General features: G+C 42.8%; 1 long non-coding RNA gene across 1 annotated transcript in view; it reads left to right on the top strand.

The window, feature by feature from the left end:
• The window catches only part of LOC124508895 (uncharacterized), an 85,992-nt gene that overhangs the window by 45,430 nt on the left and 13,336 nt on the right, over positions 1-27,226 (top strand). Inside the window, exon 2 of the long non-coding RNA XR_006961330.1 lies at positions 6,360-6,455. This is a non-coding gene — a long non-coding RNA (uncharacterized LOC124508895). The remainder of the gene's footprint in view (positions 1-6,359; positions 6,456-27,226) is intronic.

Here is a 27,226-nt window from a genome sequence, read left to right as displayed (position 1 = left end):
GTTGCTGAAACCACTTCTTTCATGTTTATACAAAGTGTTATAAATAAAATAGATTAAACAAACTGTTCAAAAGACATGGCTAGCTCACTGCCTACTCTGACTGTAGGGAGTATCAACCATTTAAAAAAAATTTTTTTTCTTTCAGTGTCTATTCATTTCTGAGAGAGAGAGAGAGAGAGAGAGAGAACAAATGGGAGGGGGCAGAGAGAGAGGGAGACACAGAATCCGAAGCAGGCTCTAGGCTCTGAGCTATCAGCACAGAGCCCAACATGGGGCTTGAACCCATGAACCACGACCCAAGCCGAAGTCTGATGCTCAACCGACTGAGCCACCCAGGTGTCCCGGGAGTATCAACCTTTTTAAATCTTCCCTTAAAGTTATGGAAAGAAGTGGATGACATGTTGTGGCATAGAGGACAAAGCTGAACAGGTGTAGCTTCCACATCGAGGTGAAAAAAAAAAAAAAAAAAGAACCAGTGTCTGTTGTTGGGAATGTAAATTGGTGCAGCTACAATGGAAAACAGTGTGGAGGTTCTTCAAAAAATTTAAAATAGAACTACCAGGGACAACTGGGTGGCTCAGTGGGTCGAGCATCCGACTTCTTGCTCAGATCATGATCTCATAGTTTGTGAGTTCGAGCCCCGTGTTGGGCTGTATGCTGACAGCTCAGAGCCCGGAGCCTGTTTCTGATTCTCTGTCTTCTCCTCTGTCTGTACCTCTCCCGTTTGCACTCTTTCTCTCTCTCAAAAATAAACAAACATTTAAAAATAAATAAATAAAGTGAATAGAAGTACCATATAATCCTTCTGGGTATATATCTGAGGGAAATGAAAATGAAGCAGTATCTACATTTCTGTGTTCATTGTAGCCTTATTCACAATGGTCAAGATATGGAAACAACCTAAGTGTCCATCAACAGACAAATGGATAAAGAAGATGTGGTACAGGGGCGCCTGGGTGGCTCAGTCGGTTAGGCGGCCGACTTCGGCTCAGGTCATGATCTCGCGGTCCGTGAGTTCGAGCCCCGCGTTGGGCTCTGTGCTGACAGCTCAGAGCCTGGAGCCTGTTTCAGATTCTGTGTCTCCCTCTCTCTGACCCTCCCCCATTCATGCTCTGTCTCTCTCTGTCTCAAAAATAAATAAACGTTAAAAAAAATAAAAAAAAAAAGATGTGGTACACACACACACACACACACACACGGGAATATTATTCAGCCAGGAAAAAGAAGGAAGTCCTGCCATTTGCAACAACGTGGGTGGAGCTAGAAGACATTACGCTAAATGAAATAAGCCAGACTGAGAAAGACAAATACTGTTTGGTCTCCCTATATGTGGGATTAAAAAAAAGATTAAAAAAATTCCAAGTCCTAGAGAGTAGAATGGTGTTTACCAGGGGCTGTGGGCTGGGGAAGATGGGGGGATGCTGGTCAATAAGCCTTAGGTTATAGGATGAATAAATTCTAGGGCTCTGATGGACGGCATGGCGTCTGTAGTCAAGCTGTATCGTACACTTGAAAGTTGCTAAGAGATTAGATCTTAAGCATTCTCACCACACCACAAAAAAGATAACTAGGTGAGGTGATTGATGTGTTAATTAACCTGATTATGGTAATCATTTCACAAAATATATGTATATCAAATCATCACATTTTACACTTTAAATATATACAAATTTATTTGTCAATTATACCTCAATAAAACTGGAGGGAAAAAAAAAGCCCGCTTCTCACTTCCATTGCTGTCTACTTCCTCTGCCTTGTGTCCAGGAAGGCACAGCTGGAAGATGCGAATTTGACCCATCTCAGGCTTCACAGGAATAAGAAGCAAACCTTTATTGTGTTAAAAAAACTGAGATGTGGGTTCATCTGGAGTTTAGCCTGTCCTAACTAATGGTGGATGTGCTCAGCTCTCCACTCCCACCCCACCCACCTGCTCCTTCATTGTGTGTAATCTGCGTCCACCATCGCTGCTCAGGGAAATGGCTGTTCTCAAAATTTCCCAGTGACCTCATCCTCATTCACCTACAGACTGCTGAGTTGTCTCGTGTTCTTTCTCGCTTCAGTTTTCATTTCATTATTTTAAGCTTAAAAAAAAGTAATACATTCTTATGTTAAGGAAATCTGCCCTCCCCTTTCTAACTACCTATTTGCTTTCTGTTCTGGTTGCTTTTTCTCTTCACCTTTCTAAAGGCAGGTGTTCCCCCCACAAATCTGCCTGCGGTCCTTCTCTCCTCCCCTCCCCAACTCCATCCCCCCCCTCCCCCCCCCCATCACCGCATTCTCCTCCTCTGAGCTCCAGCTCTTTGCAGGAGACTGCATTCCTCACCCTCAATTCTGACACCTGCCTGTGGCTTCAGCCAACTTCTGGAGATGAAACTGCCCAGAACTGGGCTGGTAATTATCCTTTCTCCTCTTCTTTTTTCTGCTGTGCCCCCTCATCCTGCCCAGTTTCACCTCGGCTTGACTCCTGGATTGCCTATTTGACTGTTCTCCCTTCTCAATTCCACCATTCTCTTATCTCATCAGTTATTGAGTACTGTGGGTTCTCTTTTGTCGGGTCCCTTCTCTGCATTCTCACTACTATTACACTACTGGTATGAATGTAATTGTATTGAGATTGGACCAGAAAGACATAACTGGACTGTTGACCATGGTCGGTTCTTTTTTAAAAGTTTTATTTATTTATTTTGAGGCAGAGAGTGGGAGAGCACTCGGGAGGGGCAGAGAGAGAGAGAGAGAGAATCCCAAGCAGGCTCTGATGATGATGTGGGGTTCCAGCTCGTGAACCACGAGATCATGGCCTGAGCTGAAATCAAGAATCAGACGCTCAACTGAGCCACCCAGGTGCCCCGACCATGGTTAGTTTTGAGGAAGGAAATCCATGGAAGTGGGAATGATGGGGAATTTCATACTTTAAAATATATCATTTTTGGGGGGCATGTGGGTGACTCAGTTGGTTAAGCCTCTGACTTCAGCTCAGGTCATGATCTCACAGTTCATAAGTTAGAGCCCTGCACTGGGCTTGCTGCTGTCAGTACGAAGCCTGCTTCCGATCCTCTGTCCCTTTCCCTTGCCCCTCCACCCACCTCTTCTTCAAAAACAAACATTAAAACATTTTTTACATGTTTTTTTAATCACAATGGATTCATATATTAACTATATAATACAAAAGCAACTTTTAAAAATAGAAGGTAATTTGCTCCTTGTCAGGTAGCAAAGCTTTCATAACTCAAAGTGTTCGAACAAAAGTCAGTTGACTCACCACTAGGGATGTTGTAGGAAGGACTCTGATATCAATTAGGTGTGAGTGATATCAGCTGTGAGTGATGGCAATCCAAAATACCACAGGCTTACACAATATGGAAGTTCACTTCTCTATGGAGTAAAGGAGACCTGAAGGTAATCAGTACCGGGGTTGTGAACGCATTCCACAGTTCTCAGACACTTTTATCTTGCCACTACACTCTACTTAGCCCTTAGCTTCCACCTCATGGCCTAACAAAGCTGTCCAAGCTCCAGCCATTATATTTGCATTCCAAGTAACAGAGGAAGAAACAAATTAGAGCACGTCTGCTCTCTTTAAGGACATTTTCTGGAAGTTGCTTGTTTCAGCTTATACCCTCTTGGCCAGAACCAAGTCACACAGGAACATTAAGCTTTCAGAGGAGTCTGGGATAGGCCTTATTCCATGTGGCCATGTGCCCATCTAAAACTGGGGCTTCTATTACCAAAGAAAGAGAGGAGAATGAATATTGAGGGATTGGTATTCTTTGCTGACATTTTTAACTCAAAGCTTTAAAATTAATAGTAGCTGCTATTTACCTAGCTATCTATCACTATGTACTAAGCATTGGACTAAGTCCTTCACTTGTGTTATCCTGTTTGGTGTCCATATACCTATGAGTTAGGGTCAGTACCGTTACAATTACTTTGAAACTTAGGGAGGTTAAGTAACTTGGCCAGGGTTAAAACACTGCTAGAAAGGGGTAGATCTAGGACCTGAACCCAGCTCTGGTTGAGTCCAGAGCTCTTAACCTATCTTAACCTATATACTCAATTTGCAGCCATATACTCTCTGCATTGGTCTTCATTGCAAGCAGCAGAAGTTGAGTGTAATGGAGTTAGACAGGGAAGGAGTTTCTTAAAATATTGGGTAGTTCACAGGATGATTGTGAGGCTGGAACACCAAGCTCAGTGATTGAAAAAGCATTTCTGCTCAAAGCAGGAAAAATGCCCTAGTTCTCCTTAGAACTAGGGGTTTTGATGAGAAAATTGTGGGTGCCTTTGCCTGGCCAAAGAGAGGAAGCTGCCTATTCCTTACTTCCTATGCTAACAGTTCTCAATTCCAAGCCCTTGTGACTCATTCTGATTGGTGCAGCCAGATCCCAGGCCAGCCCCAGCTGCAAGGGATGATGGGAAAGTCAGTATCTAACATATTCATACCCTGTGATGGAAAGTGGTCCTGATTCCCACCAAAACTCATAAGGTGGAAATTCTCCAGACTTGGAAAGGGATTTAAATGTTGACATAATACCACTTCACCATTCTATTTCCTTATTTCCCTGTTCAGGTTCAGAAGTTTGAGCAAGTTGAATTTCAACTGGATTATTTTCAAAAGTTTTGAAATGTTTAGTTTTTCCTTTGGCCCCCTCCCCCTTTTCTTCTCTTCAGAAAGCAGTGGCATAACAATTCCTGGCCTCTGTAACAGGGTATCTGATAAGCAGAATAATGGCTCCCTGAAGATGCCCACATCCTAATTCCTGGAACCTGGGACTGTGTCACATTATGTGGCCAAAGGGAATTGTAGATGTGATTAAACTGAGTGCCTTGAGGAGGGGAGTGAATTATCCAGGTGGGCCCAATGTAATTACAAGGGCCCATACAGGGGCAATAGGGAAGCAGGGCTGTGTGTGAGAGAGATATGATGGCTATAAGCAGAAATTGGAGTAAAAGCAGAGATGGGTTCCTGACTGGGGGCCGTGAGCCCAGGGATGTGGGCAGCAAGGGGAGCTGGAAAAGGCAAGGGACCGAATTTTCTCCCCTAAAAGCCTTCAGAAGCAATAGAGACCCTGTAGACCCCTTGTTCTAGTCCAGTGAAACCCTTTTGGATTTCTGACTTTCACAATCATAATGTATCTGTGTTGTGTTTAAGCCACTAAACTGCAGTAATTTGTGATAATTACAACATAAAACTAATATAAGATGCAGATTAAAATGCCCACAAGGCACAGAATGTGCCATAAGTGAGTAAAGTGGGCCATGGGTAAAACATTTTCATGAAGCATGTGGCCCTTTCAGTCTGTCTTTTGTTTTCCCAGTTTTGATAGAGACATGAATGCAAACATTTCATTTTACTCCCAATTTTTTTTAAAAAAGTAATCTCTGCACCCAGTGTGGGGCTTGGACTCATAACCTCGAGATCAAGAGTCACATGCTCTACCACTTGGGGCAGCCAGGGGCCCCAATTTTCCTCCTCATGTGATCTGTAAGAAAAACTATAGTGGAAGCAAGGTGACAAATGGCAATTTACGTGCAACTTTATAACAGGGAGACAGTAGAGGGTGGTAGGAACGAATATGAATAAACTAGAGCCAACTGTTACCTTGTAGAGTTTGGATCTGGTGTTTCTAGTGTTTCTAATTTAATTCTAATACTTTTTTGTTGTTATTGTTGTTGTCTTACAAATGAACAATTCAAACAAAATATATCTTCGGCAGTGGCTTGCTGTCCTCAGCTGTAGAACAATCTCCTTTCTCACCTGTTCTTGCCGCCACCTTAGATATGTTTTCCAATCTATGCGATGGTTTTGCAATCTTTTGTGCATGGAGTGGCAGGCATCCTGGTCTTGCTTCCACCCTTGCTCCACTCTCAGCCAGACACACACGATTGCATCAGGAGGCTAATTTGAATTTATCTGCTCTCTCTCTCTCTCTCTCTCTCTCTCTCTAAAGCACTTTACAAAGCGTAGGCAGGAAGTTTTTGAAAAGTCAGGTTTTCAAAAGAGATGCACAGCCTAAAACATTCTCCACACTCCTCACACTCTTTCTTTGCCAGGGTGATATTTAAGATCTGTAAGCACTCAGCCAATCAGTAGACAAATATTTATTATGCATCTAGGAGGATTAAGCCTGTGCCGGACGCTAGGAGGACTACACAAGATAGAAGACAGAGAAGCTCCTGGTGAACATGTCCCCTCATACTGAGGGGACATATGTGTTAGGGAGTGACTGCCGGAGCAGATAATTCTTGAGGAGTTGAAATGCAGCATGAGTCTCCATGCCAGCAAGGTATTTGCTCAGACAGTTGAGCAAATCTGATACTTAAATCTCTTCTATGTTCTCTGGTTTGTGTTTTCCCTACAGGATTGGTAAACACTGTGTGCAGGACTCTGGGGGCCCAGAGCAAACTCCAGTTGCAAAACCACCACCTGCACCTGTGCACTGGCAACAAATTGACAGGTGAGACCAATCTCTCTGTGGTTACAGGGAGTGGTCAGGGGAACGCACTGTGTTTCTGGTGCCTTAGCTCCCCAGTGACAGTGACGGGACTCCAAGCTGATAAAACTGACGAGTGGAAAAGCATTGGACAGTGTCTGTATTTCGAGTTTCAATATTCTGCCCAATTCCCATGGTGCCTGGATCCATGCTTCATACTTAGTGGACCTGAGGTTAATGTGAGACGAAAATAATTATTATAGTGAAAATGTATTGAGCGATTATTCTGTGTCAGGCACTATGCCAAGTTCTTTATATCGATTACCTCATTTTATCTTCACAACTACTGACAAGAGTTATTATGATCCCCCATTTTACAAACAAGAAAAATGAGGGCCAAGGTCACACTTCTGCTTAGTGACAGAGCCAAAATTTGAACCCAGGAGTCCATTCATCTTATATCTACCAGTTGGATGGAAACTCTAAGCCTGTGGCATTAGATTTCAAGGAGTCCTAATGTGGTTTTTGAAAACATGCAGGCCTTAATTTGTTCAATCGATATGCTCCTGAAAAATTAAATAGAAAAATGGATAGAAACACCCTGAGGGCATGGGAGATGTCTTTGTAACATCTACAGTATTTAGCACTGTGCCTTGCAGATAGAAGACTTGAAACAAACATTTGTCAAATGAATGGATGTATGAATGAAACAATTGTAGAAGGTGGTTTGAATTTTAAATGTACTCAGTAAGACAAGTGTTTGAAGGGACCTGCCGGGTTAGTACACAGAGTGTCTAGGTTGATCCAATCTATTTGAAGCTATTTATAAATGGGCATTAATGCATAGAAATACAATTGGTGGGATGTTTTGCAAATGCACTTTTACTCTCTTCTTATACTTTTGTGTATTGTTGAGCATTTAAAAATTGAGGATACATCTATCTCATTCCGGACTTGGTATGGTTGATTTGAGACATGATCCCAGGAAAAGGACCGAGGGAGAGAGGTGATGGGGTGGGTGAAGCCCATGTCAGGGTGTATAATGGCTGTGGGGTGGGGAATGGGAGCTCCTTGCCCTGGGACTTGCCCAAAAGCCGGGAGACTGGATGGAGCAGTAATCCATTAGCTCCCAGTCCTCGTTGGCACAAACATCCCCATCTTTGCGGGCTCTACCTGTGAGGGGCCAGTGGGCCCTGAAGCCTCAGAAAAAGCTCTGAGTGTAATGGCAGAAAAAGGAGCCAGACACTGTCAACACCAGCTGAGTCTGAACTTCTGGAACTGCCCGTCACAGATGTGGGCAGAGGTGGGGACGTGAAATAGGAAGCATCTACTATAGTATGATTTTTCAAAAACCAATAAAACCATTTTCGAAATAAACTACAGAAGAAATTTTCACATTGCACAGAATGGTCCTCTGATTTGACTTTGCAAGTCTGGACTGTCACAGGTGAGGTTATTTTCGGTGAGATCCTGACGTGCTTGACATTGGGGGCCAGATTCCTGGGAAGCAGACTTGAAGATAGAGAAGCTATGCAAGTGTACTGGGGAGTGCTCTGGGACCCACACCTGTAGGGGATACAGGACTGGGCCTTGGGGGAAGCCTGGCTGTGATGTGGCCACAAAAACAGTGTTAGCTCATCCCCTGGGGAGCTGTGAAGCTGGGGTGGCTCTGCAGAGTTGTCCTGAGTTGGGGTGAGAGTGCTGGGCTTTTATATGTGAGCATCTTCCAGCCACCGGATGCCAGATTCCAGGGCGTCCAAACTTGCCTTTGAACATCAGGGCCAATCAATAAAATTGACAAAATCAAACCCAGGAAAAAGAGCAGAATGTAATTCAACCACAACTCTCTCTCCTTACTGGTGCAGGCCAAACTGAAAATATACAAGGGATAGGACCAGGTTCTTTTCTCACATGTCAAGTGAAGACTTTGGATTACATCGGGAATTACAGACTGGTAGCTCGTGGGGCAAATCTGTCTGTGAAGTCTGTTTTATTTGCATGCAGAGTGTTTCAAATCCAGATTTCTGGCTTCTCTTGAAAATTTGGAAGAAATGGCACATTGGGCCCACGTTGTTTCATGGCAAGTACCAGCTCAGGTGGAGCAGCGGGTGGCCTTTAACTCCTGACCCCTCTAGCCTGTTTTAGTCATTTGCGTTGCTGCCTGAGACCTGTAACCATCTGTGAGGTCCCACCTAGCTCTGATGAGCGGTGATTCTGTGTGAATAGTCTTGCATACTGCTGAAATAGGTATTTGATTTCCTAATAATGTGATGATAGCTAGAAATCTTTGACTTCCTAGTTAAAGATGCATATCCAGCTGGATATTCTCTATGGGCAAGTCAGACCCCTTCTTTGTAGGCTAGTTTTCTGGCTTTGCAGATGAGGATTTCAGTGTCCCTGATCTTGACTATGAGTTGGCAGCAAAATGCTATTGGTGTTCGTGGTAGGGCCTACGTGGGATTTTCTAGCCACTAGAACATTATTTAAGCTTTGGAATTCCCCACCTGCCTGAATCTCAGAATTACTTCGACTATTTATAAAAATACAAATTCTCAGGGTACCTGGGTGGCTTAGTGGATTAAGTGTCCAACTCTTGAACTCAGGGTCATGAGTTCAAGCCCTGTGTTGGGCTCTGCATTGGGAGTGAAGCCTACTTAACAAACAAACAAACAAAACCCCAACAAATTCTCAGTTTCTTCTGATTCAGTAGGTCTCAGCCCAGCAGATGGGGCCCAAGAATCTTTGTTTTTTATTTTTTTAATTAAAAAAATTAATTTAAAAAATATTTATTTTTGAGAGAGAGAGAGACAGACAGAGTGTGAGGAGGGGAGGGTCAGAGAGAGAGGGAGACACAGAATCTGAACCAGGCTCCAGGCTCCCAGATGTCAGCACAGAGCCCGACACGGAGCTTGAACTCACCAACCGCGAGACCATGACCCGAGCTGAAGTTGGATGCCCAACTGACTGAGCCACTCAGGTGCCCCAAATTAAAAAAAAATTTTAATTTCAGTATAGTTGACACACAATGTTACATTAATTTCAGGTGTACAACATTCCTCCACATTAGGAGCTTAGAAGCCTATAATACATGTATATATTATGCTATGCTATATATATATATATATATATATATATATATATACTGTATATATTATGCTATGCTAAATGTAGCTACCATCTGTCTCTGTACGATATTATTACAATGTCATTGACTATATTCCTTACATTGTGCCTTTTATTCCTGTGACTTATTCATTCTATAACTGGAAACCTGTATCTCCCACTCCCCTTCCCCCATTTTCCCCATCTGCTACGACCCTTCCCCCTCACAACCATCAGTTTGTTTTCTGTATTTATAGATCCTGATTCTGCTTTTGTTTATTTATTCACCTGTTTTGTTTTTTAGATTTCACAGATAAGTGAAATCATATGGCGTTTGTCTTTCTCAGTCTGACTTATTTCACTTAGCATAATACCCTCTAGGTTCATCCATGTTGTTGAAAATGGCAAGTTCTCACCTTTTTATGGCTGCCTAGTATTCCATTGTGTGTATGTACCATATTTTTCTTATCCACTTGTCTATTGATTGACATTTCAGTTGCTTCCATATCTTAGCTATTGTAAACAATGCTGCGGTAAACATAGGGGTGCATAATATCCTTTTCAGATTAGTGTTTTTGTTTTCTTTGGGTAAATACCCAGTAATGGAATTACTGGATCATATGGTAATTCTATTTTTAACTTTTGAGGAATCTCCATGCTGTTTTCCACAGTGACTGTACTAATTTACATTCCCACCAATAGTGCATGAGAGTTCCTTTTTCTCCATACTGTGCCAATGCTTATTACTTGTCTTTTTGATTCCAGCCTTCTGACAGGTGTAAGATGATTGTGTAAGGTGTAAGATTTCACTGTGGTTTTGATTTTCATTTCCCTGATGATTACTGATATTGCACATGTTTCCATGTGTCTGTTAGCCATCTATATGTCTTCTTTGCCCATTTTAATAGGATTGTTTGGGGGGGTTGGTATTGAGGTGTGTAAGTTCTTTTTATATTTTGGATATTAACTCCTTATCAAATATATCACTTACAAATATCTTCTTCCATTCAGTATGTTGCCTTTTCATTTTGTTGATAGTTTTCTTTGCTGTACAAAAGATTTTTATTTTGGTGTAGTCCTAATAGTTTATTTTTGCTTTTGTCTCCCTTGCCTTAGGAGACATATCTAGAAAAATGATGCTGTGGCTGATGTCAGAGAGATTGCTGCCTGTGTTCTCTTTCAGGATTTTAAGACTCTTTATTTTAAATTGGTTTCTCAAGTGATCTTGGTGTGCAATCAGATGTAGGCACCATACTGTCTCCTATTTGCTTTTTGTACTTAGTGCTTGGTTCATGTATTATAGGCTTCTAAGCTCCTAATGTGGAGGAATGCTTTCTTAATCTTTTTATCTTCCCCATCCTTTAGTATTACCACCTAGCACAGTGCTCTGCAAGTCCAGTGCACTCAATGAGTGTTTAGTGAATGAGTGATTGAATGAATGATGAACATTCCCCAATAGCTTTCTTCCTTAGGAGTCGAAGAGCACAAACCTCCCAAGTCACATATTCAAGATCATTTGATTTAGAAAACTTATTTTATAAATATGGTGTCAAATAAACCAGAGAGAGGAAGAGTCCTAGCTTTATCTTGGGAGTTTTTTGCCTTGGGGATGTTAAGAAATAAATGATTCCTTCTAAAAAGAACTTATGCTTTTCATCAAAAGATAGATTATTCACCACCCAACATGGTACATGTGAGTTATTTGTACAATATTTCAAAAACAGCAAATTGACTCAATAGAAAAGGAAACTTTCTAAATTATGCTGAAATCTTGCCTTGAAATATAAACCTTGAAAGAATAAGACCAGGAGCTTCTTTCATACTGGGAGATAGATGCAGTGATACAAATTTAATTTATTGTGTTATGGTTTATTTATCAAGTGCTTAGCTTCCAAAGAGTTCAAAAAACCTGTGTCTGTGAGAGAAGGCATGGCAAGTCCCCCACTTAGTTTGGATTTTGAAGAGGGAACCATCTAGAAAATTTTGGCTCAGAAAAAATCTTGGTGCTTGTTTCGCTGTTTACATAGTCTGTGCTTCCTAGAGGTCCTTTGCCTTTTTTTTTTTTTTTTACTTCCTATAATTTGTTTATTTTTTTAAATTTACATCCAAGTTAGTTAGTACATGGTGCAACAATGATTTCAGGAGTAGATTGCTTAATGCTCCTTATCCATTTCGGCCATCCCTGCTCCCACAACCCCTCCAGCAACTCTCTGTTCTCTGTATTTAAGAGTCTCTTATGTTTTGTCACCCTCCCTGTGTTTATATAATTTTTGCTTCCCTTCCCTTATGTTAATCTGTTTTGTATCTTAAGTTTCTCATATGAGTGAAGTCATATGATATCTTTCTCTGACTGACTAATTTCGCTTAGCATAATACCCTCCAGTTCCATCCATGTAGTTGCAAATGGCAAGATTTCATTCTTTTTGATTGCTGAGTAATACTCCATTGTGTGTGTGTGTGTGTGTGTGTGTGTGTGTGTGTGTATGTGTGTGTGTATATATCACATCTTCTTTATCCATTCATCCATCGATGGACATTTTTGGGCTCTTTCTACACTTTGGCTATTGTTGATAGTGCTGCTATAAACATTGGGGTGCATGTGCCCCTTTGAAACAGCATACCTGTATCCCTTAGATAAATACCTAGTAGTGCAATTGCTGGGTCATAGGGTCGTTCTATTTTAATTTTTGAGGAACCTCCATACTGTTTTCCAGAGTGGCTGAACCAGCTTGCATTCCCACCAGCATGCAGAAGAGATCCTCTTTCTCCACATCCTCACCAACATCTGTTGTTGCCTGAGTTGTTAATGCTAGCCATTCTGACAGGTGTGAGGTGGTATCTCATGGTGGTTTTGATTTGTATTTTCCAGATGATGAGTGATGTTGAACATTTTTTTATGTGTCAGTTGGCCATCTGGATGTCTTCTTTGGAGAAGTGTCTACTCATGTCTTTTGCTCATTTCTTCACTGGATTATTTGTTTTTTGGGTGTTGAGTTTGATAAGTTCTTTATAGATTTTGGATACTAACCCTTTATCTGATATGTTGTTTGCAGATATCTTCTCCCATTCTATCAGTTGCTTTTTACTGATAACAGTAAATGATCAGTTTTGCTGATTGTTTCCTTCACTATGCAGAAGCTTTTTATTTTGATGAGGTCCCAATAGTTCAGTCTTGCTTTTGTTTCCCTTGCCTCTGGAGATGTGTTGAGTAAGAAGTTGCTGCAGCCAAGGTCAAAGAGGTTTTTGCCTGCTTTCTCTTCGAGGATGTTGATGGCTTCCTGTCTTACATTTATGTCTTTCATCCATTTTGAGTTTATTTCTGTGTATGGTGTAAGAAAGTGGTCCAGGTTCGTTCTTCTGCATGTCACTGTCCAGTTTTCCTAGCACCACTTGCTGAAGAGACTGTCTTTATTCCATTGGATATTCTTTCCTGCTTCATCAAACATTAGTTGGCCATATGTTTGTGGGTCCATTTCTGGGTTCTCTATTCTGTTCCATTGATCTGAGTGTTTGTCTTTGTGCCAGTACCATACTGTCTTAATGATTACAGCTTTGTCATACATCTTGAAGTCCAGCCTTTGCCTTCTTTCTAATATCTTTGGTTGAGGTCCTTCAAGGGGAGGCCTCAGGGTTCAGAAAGGCTGCAGATGGGAGAGATGGAGAATCTGATTGGCCTGAACTTGAATGGCTGTGGCCTATAAGGCTCAAAGCAGCAGCCTTGAGCAAGTTTGACACTCTATCAAGAATGCTAGGGGATTAGGAACAGTTTTTTTCTTAAGTTCTCAAGAGTCTCTGTTAGGTGAATGTTTTTTGAGTGTTTTGGCATCACTTGTGATTTCTGTCTTGAACTCAATTAGAATAAGTTTGAAATCTGTGCTTTGCATCCCTGGCAACTGCATTCTTTCATTTTTTTTTTCTTCTTAAAAAACAAACAAATGCTAAGGTTATACTGTAATAAACTATTCAAATTAACATTGTACAGACAAAGAAGGCAATGGTGCTGAAAATCAACCTTTGGCGGTTTTGCTACAGTGCCATGCAATAACTTGAAATGTTCGCTGTCAGCTGAAAGTCAAAAGGCATGGTATAAAAGGTGTGTGGAAATGCCAGTGTTTAAAAATACATGCTTCACAAAAGATACATTCACTGAAAGAGACTACAGATTGATTGGAATATAAATATCAGCATTGGCCTAGTTTTTGTCTGTGAGGTTTGGAGTAATGGCTACCCATGCCCTATCCATTTTCTGCCTTGATTCCTATGTCTGTTAATAGCATTATGTCTAGTACTTCTACTGCTACTTCCATCATGACTACCATCACACTCCTTATTGTTGTATTACTGGCCCAGACCATCCCACCAAGAGTCCTTGAGCAAGACTGTCTTGGGCATAGACTCCAGAACTATGACTAGATTTGGACGAAGCCATGAGAGATTTGATCAGATATTCATTTAATACTTGTGAGGTTTGTGACCCTACCTGACAAGGATATTCAAAGAAGTCAAGATTCCTTCCAGTTCAAGTATCTGTAGAAATAGCGAAGACTTTTAAAAATCTTAAGAACCAGAGAAGAACATATGGGGGTAATACCAGAGTGGACTTCACTGAGAATTGGGCACTGTGTTACTTCAATCCCAGGCTTTCAGGGTGAGAACTCTCCATTTTGAGGGCGGTGATATCATAACTCTTAATAGGGCTCAAGTTGTCCCATTAGGGTTGTGGACAGGAATCCATTTGATGTCTTGGCCAAAGAGCCCTCTAGTCATTAAGAAATCTTACCCACGTTACACTGCCTAGGATGTGTCTCCAAAATTATTAGAGGAGAGACCCCAGAACAGTTTTGGATGACAGATGATTTCTCTAGTGGGTATGCATCTTTTGAACATTGAAAAACTTCGGAATTAATTATAGAACTGTTTAAGAGACTCATACTATATTTTGGCTGTAAAAAATCTGGGGCATTTTATATTTTAAGCGTAATTAAGGTGATCGAGTAGTAACTTTTTGGCCTGAAAGTAGCAATATAGGAAATTTGACACCATGATACTCAAGGTTTTCAGCTCCCATCAGAGGTTTTCATTGCCACCACTATCTTGGTTATCACTGAGAGATGCTTACTAAGTTACACTTGAAAGATAGCTACTCAGCTCTGACCTCTTTCCTTAAAATCTAGCAGCCCATTGAGTTGGTGAAAAAAAGTTGGTGAACTAGAAATTCACTTTAAGCAAGTTAACTGTCTAGGTAACATTTTGAAGAAATCAGGTAGAGATAGACTGTAGCACACACTAAAAATAATTCCAATTGGCTTTTATTCAGCAGAGACATTCTCTGACCATTGAAGTGAGCCTAGAACTCATACACCCTCTCTGCAAGTTGACAAATCACATTAAAACGTATTAATGATGTTTTGATGTGTGTCAGACAGAAGGGCGCCAACGAAGCTCCAAAAGGTGAGATAATCTCATTTCTCTTGTGGAAATGTCTACAAGTCTCTATCATTCTACTCTGTGTCCTAGAAAGCTGCTGAATGGTATAAAATTTAGATATGATAACAAAATGAGTTAAAACACTTTTAATTTGGATTTTGGACACTTTGTAATCCAAAGCAAGGGTTATCAATCTTTTATTTTAGTTTTTGAAGAACTAAATATTGTACATATATCAGCCAGAGATAGGACACTAATCAAACTGACTATTTCTTTCATTTCATTAGTCCACCACATTTACTGGTCATAGAAATGTGCTAAGCACCTTGGGAAATTAGGAAAGGAAGACGGCGGTCTTAATCCTCAAATGTAAGTGAATGGAGTTGTCTCTGGGCTTTTGTTACAGACTTTGGCCCATCTAGGGCTCCTGGATTATAAATTATTGGGAAAGGAGAACCTTTTATTCCATCTCCAACAGCATTTATCCTGTGCTCTGTAGAATACCACTTTCCCCAGGGGAGCCTAGCTATCCATTTTTTTCTTCATTGTGGGGTGGGAGCAGATATGTTTCTCCCCATTTTGCTTATAGCAGAAGTGAGGCTAAGGAAATTGTAAAGGTCACTTCAGATAAATTAATCTGACTCAGAAATCTTAAGATTTTGCTGCAAGTAGCAGAAGGAAATGGGTTATAAATGGCAAATGCAAGATTTGTTCAATTTTATATTCTTGGAGCACATGGGTAGCTCAGTCAATTAAGCATCCCACTCATTTTGGCTCAGGTCATGATCTCAGGGGTCCTGAGATGGAGCCCTCATCGGGCTCTGTGCTGATGGCATGGAGCCTGCATGGGATTCTCTCTCTCTCCCTCTCTCTTTGCCTCTCCCCCACTCACGCATGCTCTCTTTCTCAAAATAGATAAATAAACATTAAAAAAAGAAATTAACTTTCTAAAAAATATATTAGGTTCTCTATTGTCATAAGCTTTGCATCTAGAAGAGTGTTGGGAGTGTGCAGAGTGATGTCTCTGTGCAGCGATGAAAAGGGGAAACATTACAGAAATCGGTGAGCCTGCTCATCTCTCCCATGACAAAAGAGAATCCCCTGAATTTTCAAAGTGAGGTTTTGAAAGTCATGTATGTACTATCTTGAAAGCTGTAGTAAACTAGAAAAAACAATCCCCTCAGACAATAGACATATTTGGTAGAATTCTTGAGAGGGATGCAGTAATTTTATAACTGAGAAAACAAACATAAATATTTAAGAAATGATAAGTTCTCCCAGTGGAAATCACTTACCCTTCCCAACATGGCATGCAATTGCCTGCAGGCTTTTCTAGTCAGAGAAGCCACCTGCATTTCTCACCCGGTGAATATTCAGGAAGACTCTCAGTACTTCTGCTAATTTATGTCTGTGTGATTAAGATTTATTGGAAAATTGTGCAATATCAGGATCAATAAGTAGGGACTTTGGAACAGGAGCAGCCGACACGCAGCGATTCCTCTGCTGGGATGGATGTGCGACTTGAAGAGAAGACATATCCCTCTGTCAATTAGGTTTTAGGTTCATGGCCTGAGAAAACAATGAAATCAGTCAGGTATTTAGCAAAGGGGAGTATGATACAATAAAATCTCTCATAATGAATTTAGCTCAATTCACTTGGAAAGCAAGGGGTAGAGGCCAAGAGAGAATGGTTGTATAGTTCAGACGGCTCCAAGATATTATAAATGGGCCTATTGACTATGTCCCACAGCAGCTATCTAGAATGTTTCCTTCTAATTGTACCATAATCAAGGCCTTAAGTAATAATTGGGAGCAGGATTTGGATGAAAAATAAAGCTCGCATTTATATTTACATTAATTTTTCAGGACGTATTTTTTATTCTTTATTTCTTATTTCTGACATATTGTTTTCTGAGAAAACCTGCATATATTTCTAAAGGGTAAAAGGGTGAAGGGTAACTTGGAAAATGTTTGCTTTCATGCCTTGACACTTGAATCTGCTCTGCCTTCAAGATACAGGATAGAAGAAAAATCCTTCATATAGAACTCATAGACTAGACACTGAACCCCCCTTCCCCACAGTCTCCCTTTTACCCCAATCCAACCCCCTCCCACTACCCTATTTGATGTTGGTCCTGAAGTGTTGATATGGCCTGGCCCATGTAGTAGTGTCCTTTTCCTAGAGTGGCTATTAAAGGAGAACTGGGGTAATGCTTGAAGGACCCCCAGGGGAAGTACAGCTTCCTATAAGAAGCCTGCCCAGGAGCCCTAAATGTTATTTTTTCGTGTTTCCAATTGCTCTGTGGAAAACAAAAGAAGTTTTGAGTTCAGAGAGTCTTGAGGTGTGTACTTCTAGGAGTTCTATGAGTACTATTAGTACAGTTTCCAGGCCAGAGCCTCAAGATCACCATTTTTGAACCATGGATGGATATAGTCAGTAGATAACCACCTGTGCTTCCAGGCAGATCTGGAGAAAAGTTGGGGGGTGCTGTCAGGGGGATCCACAATGGTGGTAACCTTGTAGGTTGGTCTGGTGCACATTCTCTTTAGCCTAAAAGGCTGAACAGAGCCTGGTAAGATTCCATTTCCTTTATGAAAGGGAATATTAAGACTAGGGGTGGGCCACAGAGTTGCAAACAGCATTCAGGGAATTGCAATGCTGAAAATAGGCCAAGTTCCCCATTATTGTACATATGGAGTCAGCACATCAGTTATTGATGTAGCTGACTTGTTCTCTGTGTCAGCCTATTTCAGTCTTGAAAAGTTCTGTCTAGGGGCTAAATGAAACTGAGCTAAACTTAAGTAATAGGTCTCAGAGGTCTTGCCCCAGTGGTGTTCTTGAGCCAACTTGCACCTACCTGAGGAAAGCCAATTTTGTGCATATCTTTCCAACTCTGTGTTCAATGATATCATGTTGGTAGCTGGAAAAATGTACAATTCCAAGTTTTTACCTGCACGCCATTTTCTTGAGCCCTTCCATTTTGAATGATTGGTCTAGTTTGGACAGAGGAATTCACTTTCTCTTGAGCAGATCTGCTTTGGCCTCAAAATCTTTGCCACTCTTATCCTGCTTGCCTCTGCTTGAAGCTCTCTCTTCCCTCTTGATTCTTCCAGCACTTTACATCTGCAACACTCTGGATACTTGCACTCCTTACCTTGCTTTGGTTTGTTGTTGTTGCCATTTTACTGTATTCCCTGCACCTCCAGCTAGAAGGTAAGGCTAGGGAGAGCGGGTACTGTTTAAGAGCATCAGCAGTGATGGTAACAATAACAGACAAGGGTGGTTCAATAGGGGGCTTAAACAGAGAAGAAAGAGATTTGAAAGGCATATTAAGATAATTTAAAGTCCTGGAGTAACACTCATTCAATATAAATGACAGGAGGGAGAGGACTCTGTGGGTCTCATTCTGAAGATATTCAAATGTTCTAATAACGTGCCTTCCTTATGAGGCATGCTTAGTGATTTTTTAAATCATCACTGTTGATTCCCAGTCAGAACTGCTCAAGAAGTAGCTTTCTCTATGGCTAGAAGAGGAAATTGTGCAAGGAGTAAATGTGAACAAGCAACTATCACTAATTACTTGCTGCACATCCCAGGAGATCCTTCAGGAGGGTTCTGAAACGGAAAGGAGGAGGGAGTAATAGCTAACAACTTCTGCTGTTTACCTTGCGTGGGTCTGTTAGCGGGCAGTTTTCCCTTAGCTTCTCATACATCACTCTCCTCTTCACCCCCCACTTTTACAGGCATTTGGGGGCTTTCCCCCTGTGTCCAAAGAGTCCCAGCTGGGCTTTATCACTCTGTCTGGTTTCCGGCATCCATGGTCTTGTATCCCAGAAGGCCCTTCTACTGAAGGGATCCCAGATAAAGGGGAACTATCAGAGAGGATCACCCAGCTAGTTTCCAGAAGCAACTTCATAGTGGCTCAAGGCACTTGAGCCCCCAGTGGAGGAGGTTCAGGCAACTACCAGGTGGGCAACATCCCCTTTGAGTTACACTAAGATACCGTGTCAGAGTCTGGTTTCCCTGGTGAATCTGCACTTTTGTGAAGGTGCGTTGTCTTGATGACATTGTCTGTGTGTCTGTGTAGGTGGGGTGGGGGTGTGGGTGGAGGAGATGTGCCCGAGAGGAGAGGCAAGTCCAGGCTCTGCTGCTGCGCTGGGACTGCCAGTCTCTGCTCACCAAGGCACTGGAAGTGTTTTCTGCTTTTGTTCTGCTTCCTAGTCATACTGGCTGGGTTAAACCAAGATCCACTAATTCTACGAATATGTGGAAGACTCTTTGAAGACAAAAAGATGAGCGGGGGGAATAGTAATGACCAAAAGGTGAAAAAAAAAGGAGCAGCGTTATTTTCTTTCCCTGGAGGAGCCTTTCCGTCTTCGGGGAACATATTTTGGTGTCCTACACACAAGGTATTGGGATTCTTAAAGCAAAATACTGTCTGCTGAGCCATGTAAATTACATCGCTCAACAATGCTCCTCTGTAAGTAGAGTTTTGCTTTGAAAATACTCAAAGGCCATGGGAAGATAGTTGACCTGTGGGTTATAAACAAAAACATTTTCATTTTTCATTAATATTGAATAGACTTTCCCAGCCCCCATTAAGTAGGCACTACGGATAGTAAAAGAATACTGGTAGAAGCAATGCTAAACTATTAGCCTATTCAGGGTACCCACATGTTTTGACCTGGGCTTATGAGTGAATGAATGATGACTTGGAATAAACATCACTTTTGTCAGCTATTCAGGCACCAAACCTAGAGGGGGAAAATCTTTAACCTTTGAGTTAAGGAGGTAAAACTGTATGTGTTTTTATGGAAGGAGGGGGAAATAGACCTATACAGTAGGTCAAAATAGTTGCTCTTCTCTTTAAAAAAGAAAAAAAAAAAAAACAAAAAACCTTGGGACCTCTGCTTAATTTTGATTTGGTCTGGTCCTTTACATCTACCTGGGCTCATATTGCTTATGAGTACTTTTAAGTCCCAGGAAATCAATGTTTGGAGGAACGTAATTCTTCACAAACACAGATTCTCTACCCAAATCGTCACTTTTGTCTTTAGGTGAAAGCAAGTGCTATTTCAGGTAATCATAGTCCTAGGAAAATGATTAAGGCCTGCTGTCTCTTTATTCAGGCATCTGGCTCCTTAACACCATAAACTAAAGCATGCCTTGAAGCACAGTTTCTGATAAACACAAGGATTTTTGACATCGGGACAAACACTCCTGTTCCTACATGCTCTGCATAATTGGACAGCAGACAATGCTCCTTTTCTTCCTTATGATCCTCTGTATTGCTGTGGAAATCTGAGAAAAATTGTGATAATTGCTATGATTGTGCACTTAACGTTCCTACTTCAACAAGGATGAGGAAAGAGTAGCAAGCTTTGTGGCTTATATGAAATCTGGTAAAACCTGGCATAGATGGTGGCCAGTTTTAGCCATTGGTACCAGGTACTACAAGGTTCAGTTGTTGAAAAAACACATTTACCGAGGAACTTCTACCCTGCCAAGTTTCAGGTAACCGTATCATCTGCGTTTGCTGGAAAGGGGCTTATTCATGCTCTTTGGGCTCCATTATGTGTGGTGTTCTAACCAGGCAGCCCACTGCTTGTGAGAAGAGGCTACAAGTCAAAAGACACAAACTGTGGTTCGACTGGCTGCTATCCATGCTCTAAGTGGAAAGCTCTGTCTAGGACCAACTACACAATTTGTGGGGCTCATTGCAAAATGGAGATGCTGGAGGGGTGGGGGAGTGGCCGCTGGGTGGCTCGGTCGGTTAAGCCTCTAACTCTTGGTTTCGGCTCAGGTCGTGATCTCACAGTTCGTGGGTTCAAGCCCCAAGTCGAGCTCTGTGCTGACAGGATAGGGCCTACTTGGGATTCACCCTCTCCCTCTCTCTCTCACTTTCTGTCTCTCTCTCTCTCAAAATAAATTTAAAGAAAGAAAGAAAGAAAGAAAGAAAGAAAGAAAGAAAGAAAGAGAAAAGAAAAGGCAAGGTCCCTTGTTGAAAATTTATTAGGAATTTTAAAGCAGTGACACCAAAGATGTAGATCAAACATGGGACCCTTTCAAGCCAGGGGCTGTGTGACTCACAGATCATAGGCCGGTGAAGCTGGCCCTGGCTCTGACCTTCCTAAGTGAGAAGATAGGATAAGAAGGGAAAGACCTTAATCCTCTCCCACACACAATTGACAGTGTGTGACAAATGCTCCCAAGAAAGAGGTGATGTTCCACTGAGGGCCCAGGGATCCACTCTTCCTGCCCTTGGTGGGGAGGAGACAGAGCAGCCTGAGTGAAGACTAGGACGCCTTCGAGATCCTTCTGATCCTCCGTGTGTATAAACCTAAAGCCCTTAGCCAAAAGGGACTCTAATTCTAAGATGCCACACTTTTCTTCACTACTCTTCACAAATTGAGAATCGTGGCTTTACCACTTAATAGCAGTTATGACCTGGAGCTGGCGGTATGTCATCTCTGAGACTCAGTTTCCTTGTTTGTGAAACGGAGATAATACCTCATGGAGTGGCTGTGAGGATTATATTAAACAACAGACGTAAAGTGGTGCAAAGTGGTGCTTAGTAGAGTTCCGGGCACATGGTCAACTCTCAGTAAATGGGGTTATTATCACTATTATTATGGTAACCCCTTGCTTTTGGAAAAGTGTGTGTCGGAGAGAAAAGCACTCTTTGTGTACTACCCACTCAGGCCCCGGGGTGACAACTCGGTTGAAGGCTTATGCTACCCCAGTAGGCCTTCTCTGACTCTTTTTTTCCCAGCTTCCTCCAGCTTAACTCTTTTCAAATGTAGAATCTTTTGAATATGATGAAAGTCCACACACTAACAAAGCCACTGCTGCCAGCAAGGTCACCCAAGGAGAGGCAGTCTTGTCCTCTGGGCATGCAGAACAACATGCATTTATTCAGGCGGGGAGGCTTGCAGGCTGCGCTGAGCCCCGGCTCAGATTGATTCCCTCTTAGGGCCTCTTTGCAAGCCAGGCCGAGGGAGGCTCTTACAGTCCCGATTCAGCTTGGAGGCGTCGTCTAGATCCATTCGTTGGCTTTGTTGGTGACATCAGATTTTCCCAGATGCTATTCTGATCAGAGCAGCTGGGAGGTGCTCCCTGGCTCTTTCTGAGGGAGGATGTGGCCCATGTAGTCATTCTTCCTATTGCCTCCTAGAGTGGGCTGGGCATGGAGTTGCTGGCCTGAGTTGGGTCAAGGCAACCCTTTAGGGCAGTGGGCTGACTCCGTTTGAAACCTTTCCGGTGGCCACACTTGCTCCCTCAGGACTGAAAGAATCTCTTAGAGCTGGTGCACCTCCCCTCCCCCAGCCCTCAGACTTCCCCTTCCGGGGGCTGTCTGTGGGAGCAGACTCCTCTGCCTCCATAGCCTTCAGGATGCAGTCCTCCTCAACAGGAAAGAATGCTTCATTTCGGCAAAGGGGACTGTGGTTTTAAATTATTTGCACCTTTGCTTTAGTCTTTTGGAGCAGATGGCTGAGTACAGACTCCGTTGAGGGACCTTTGGCCACAGCAGCTTTGTCAGAACAGAAAGGAAACTAGCATTTGTCAAGTACCCTCTGGGTTCCTGGCACTGTACTAGGGTTGCCATTATTTCTTCTCAGAAGGTGGAAATTATTATCTCAATTTTCTGTCAGTGAAGAAACTGAGGCTGTTTGGGTATGCTACTCAAATGCGCGTAGCTGGTAAGAGGTAGAACCGGCACTGAAATCCAGTTCTGACTTAGGTTTCTCTCAGTTGTTGTTTGTTGCCTCTGTAGACTGGCATCCTCAAATGGGAACATTCATCTGAATGTATGGGGACGCGGCTGGAAGGCAGACACATGTTCTGTATGCGCAGACGGGGAGGAGCAGGGAAGGGCAGAGCTTGGTGGGGTGTCTGTGCTAGTAACATGTGCGGTATTGGGAGGGCCCAGAAGTCCCTAGAGGGCTCTCTGCTGGCATTTGGCTCTCATTAGAAGACAGAGTGAACATGAGGTTCAGAGAACCTTGGGTACTGCCTAGATGTATAGCTTCTGCCATGATTAGCTATAAGAAGAGAAGCAACTAAAAGTAAGTATCAGGATAGTACTACCCAGAGACATGGTAGAAAGAGATCTGTAAAATCCTGTTGCACATGGACTCAGGAGGATGTAGAAACCAGCTCTTTAAATTATTTTTTAATGTTTATTTATTTTTGAGAGAGAGAGAGAGTGGGGGAGGGGCAGAAAGAGAGGGAGACACAGAAGCTGAAGCAGTCTCCAGGCTCTGAGCTGTCAGCACAGAGCCTGAGGCAGGGCTTGAACTCGCAAACCATGAGATCGGGACTTGAGCCATGTCAGATGCTTAACTGTCTGAGCCACCCAGGCGCCCCGAAACCAGTTCATTAAAAATGTGGATGAAGAGCTGAGCCAGATATCCCACCGACATCTCCGGCAACATTGCCTTTGAGGCATCCTGGTAAATGGGGCTGGGACTCTGTGGTAGAGATTCCTTGGGCAGCTTGGCATGGCAATAGGTAGGTTCCTAGAAGACCTGACCATGCCACCATGAAACACATTTCACTCTGCTTTAGAAGACTCCGACTAAGGCCCACTCCAGGCCCCTCCCACTGATGGGAGTGGTGTCCCTGGGCTCCTGATATCTCCTAGGGTGGGTGGGTTGGACTGGGAAGCTGACAGGGCTGCTGTAGGTGGAAGTCCCTAGCACTTACAGGTCAGAGCTATAAGAAACAGGGACTAACACTTCCATTTGAGCTGTTCCATGGTTATCCCAGGGTGGGGATGAGTTTGGTGGAGGATGGGAGCATCAGTGGGATTTAAGAGTGATGGATATTTATTCCTGACCCCCCTGATGATGACAGTCTCCTTATTATGCACACTCATAATACAAGGAAAAAGGTATCATAATTCGTTATTTCACATTTATTTGTGCAATTCTTTGAGTGACGTATCTTCCATTCAGTTTGTTTTTGCTCATCATTGATTCCCAATGCTTAGTACATTGCCTATCACATACAGCAAGTGTTCAAATAAATATTTCTTCAGTGAATGAATTAATGAAAAGTGTTGAAAGTACTAGAAGTGAAGAAAGTGCTTCAGAAATAGTTTCGTACTGCCTTTCTCAGTTCTGATTAAGTTAATGACAGATACCATAATTACTGGAGTTCCAGATAAGAATCCAGAAAATGCTATCTTTTGCAGTGTCATAGAAGGACCAACTTTGTTCCTCTTCACTTGCTGGTGATACACTTGTCTTTGAATGAGATGAGGCATGGGGGCAGTCAAGATGCCCTTTTGCCATGGCTCTGGACTTAATCAGTTATAGGTCCCCCACTGGAGGCATGAGAGTTACCAGGAAAAAGCCAAAAGAAGTAAAATAGATCTTCAGGCTCTGCATGGGAAATCAAGGTTAAGGCAAACTTTAGAAGGCTGCAGGTAGGAAGATTTGGAAGTTTTTTGTGTGGTTTGAGGAGATCTGAAAGGCTAGCCTGACCAAAAGACAGACCCCTTTAAAAAAGAAAAAAATTAAAAAAAAAAAAAAAAAAGGGGCGCCTGGGTGGCGCAGTCGGTTAAGCGTCCGACTTCAGCCAGGTCACGATCTCGCGGTCCGTGAGTTCGAGCCCCGCCAGGCTCTGGGCTGATGGCTCAGAGCCTGGAGCCTGTTTCCGATTCTGTGTCTCCCTCTCTCTCTGCCCCTCCCCCGTTCATGCTCTGTCTCTCTCTGTCCCAAAAATAAATAAACGTTAAAAAAAAATTTTTTTAAAAGACAGACCCCTTTATTAGCCTATTTGGAGGTTCACAAATTTCTATGTTTATGAACATAGAATTTAAGAGTTTGGGTTAAGATTTGACTCTTGAGGAAGTATAATAGTATAAACATTTTCCTGGGTGAGGTATGTGTGAATCATGAGCACCCTAGAAGCATGGAAGCATGGATTATTTTGATAAGCTAGCCAGCTCTTATTGACTGAGCTGAGGTCTTCCAAGGGCCAGAAGGAAAGTGATAGGTAAAGTTGAGAGGCTATTGGAGTGTGGGGAGTTTGGGGGTTGGTTGGAGTTAGGAGGAGAGGTTTTGAGGAGGGTGGTCTCACAGAATATTCCTGTTGGGGTCAAGTAGGCACTTGGCAGAGAAATATTGCCAGGGTCCAGGCACATCCCTGGGTACACTCAAGCTGGATATTTTGAGGTGGAGTTTAATAAAGAGGCTATTACAAACGTGTGATCAGGGTAGAGGTGAATCAAACCACGGACACTCCTTGGGACAGGCACTAACAAGGAGCCAGGTGTTCCACTCCTGGCCTGATGGAGCAAGGGGAGAGAGCAGTTATTGGACCCTGGAAAGGTAGCTGTAGGAGAGACCACTTATAAACCGTGGTGGATTAAAGACAGTCTAAAATTCTTTGATAGTCCTTTCATCAAAAGTGAGGTCTGTGTTCTCTTCTCTTGAATCAGAGGGGTCTCTGTGACTGCTTTGACCAAGATCATGGTGGAAGTGATGTTGTCCCAGTTTCTGGGCCCGGGCCTTAAGAGATTGGGAGCTGCCATTACTTTCCTCTTGGACCACTCACTTTGCTGGGAGGAAGTCTAACAGCCCCAAGGAGAGGCCCTTCTGGAGAACTAAAGGTCTCTGTTAGCAGCCCTGACTAAGTTCCCCCAGATGATCAGATGATAACCAGCACCAACTTGCTAGGCATCTTGGAAGTGGATTCTCTAGCCCCAGTCACCCTGCCCTGGCCTATTCCACACGGAAGAGAGTTGAGTTGCCTCTCTAAGCCTCATCCAAATTTTAGGTTCATCAATAAAATAAGTGATTGTTATTGTTTTAAGTTACTGTTTGAGGTAAGTTGTTACCAATGGATACAGGAGTATAAATATATGTTATGGCCTCCATAGAGGCACTCAGATAACTCAAGGTAAGCTGGCAGGATAAACACTCTGACCTCTTTCTCCTCCTGCCTACTTATTTACTGCCAGTGACCTCCAACTGGATGAAACCAATGAAAGCCTGAGGACAAGGAACCTATTGATATTGTCCTTATAGGTCAGCACCCTGGGGGAAGTGTGAAGGGAGATATGGAGGGACAAATGGAAGACATCCAGCAAGGGTACCTGGAAATTTGAAGTTGATATCATGGCGTTGATCCTGTTTGATAAAACTCAACTGCCCAACTCAGCAGAACACAAACCTTAGAAGACGAAGGCCAGTGTCAATTTTGGAAGGTAGCCAAATACATGATCAATTAGAAAGGAGAAGAATTTGCTTAAGACATTTCTTAATCAGAAAAGTAAAACCTAGTAATGCCCTATGAGTGCTGGCCCCTCAGCTCAGGAGCAGGACTGTGACTGACCTACTCATTCCCCAATTTCCTAAGTGGCTGCCTCAGGGGAGCCCTGGGGAGCCTGATACCCAGTGGAGGAGCTGGATTTGCCTTTATGTCCCATAAAATAAATATTTGGGCTTCCAGGGAAATTGGAATAATCTGGGTAAGGAAGAGTGAGATACTTTCCCAGGGCTGGAAGCCCCAGAGTAAACCCTGGGTGACCTGGACAGAATCAAGACTGATATTGCCTAGCCAGTCAGAGGCATGAGGCAATGAGCCCATCCCTGGAGCGGTGTGCAGACAGGGAGGAGCCTTTTCCGATCTGCCTTTAGGAGGGGAGGAGGGCTACTCCCTGGGCTTCAGGGCCAGCCCCAAAGCCAAGAGTGGTGCTTGCCACTGTCTAGGAGGAAATCTGCAAAACGCAATGAGCAGAAGCTTTGGAGAATTGCCCTCGCTTAGAGGGAGGTGGTAGAATGTGATGGTTGGAGCTGGGGTTCAGGAGTCTAGCTGCCTAGATTCAAATTCTGACTCTGCCCCTTGCTGCCTGTGTAACCCTGTTTAACGCCTCTATGACTCCATTTTCTCATCAGTAAAATGGAGATAGCAGTGCATACGATGTGCAGCTTTTGTGAAGGATAAAGGAGCCCCTGACACACACGTAGGGAAACGGTGGGATGAAGCGGTTGAAGAGAACAGGCTCTGGAGCCAGGTGGCTGGGTTTGAATCCTGACTCCACCAGCGACAATATGCATGACGTGGGGCAAGAATCTCTGTGTCGTGGTGTCCTTTTCTGGGGGGGTAATAACAGCATGCACCTCCTTTATTTGGCTGTCATGGAGACTAATGAATTCATCTAGGTGAAGGGTTTAAATATATTTTTTTAATGTTAATTTATTTTTGATAGAGCACAAGCAGGGGAGAGGCAGAGAGAGGGGGTGACAGAGGATCT

This window comes from Lynx rufus, unplaced genomic scaffold (genome assembly GCF_022079265.1).
Source record: "Lynx rufus isolate CCGP_SWC_20201006 ecotype Redwood Valley unplaced genomic scaffold, mLynRuf1.p SCAF_13, whole genome shotgun sequence".
NCBI classification, from domain to species: domain Eukaryota; kingdom Metazoa; phylum Chordata; class Mammalia; order Carnivora; family Felidae; genus Lynx; species Lynx rufus.
The sequence above is the reverse complement of the archived record's forward strand: the minus strand, read 5'-3'. Positions and strand labels throughout refer to the sequence as shown.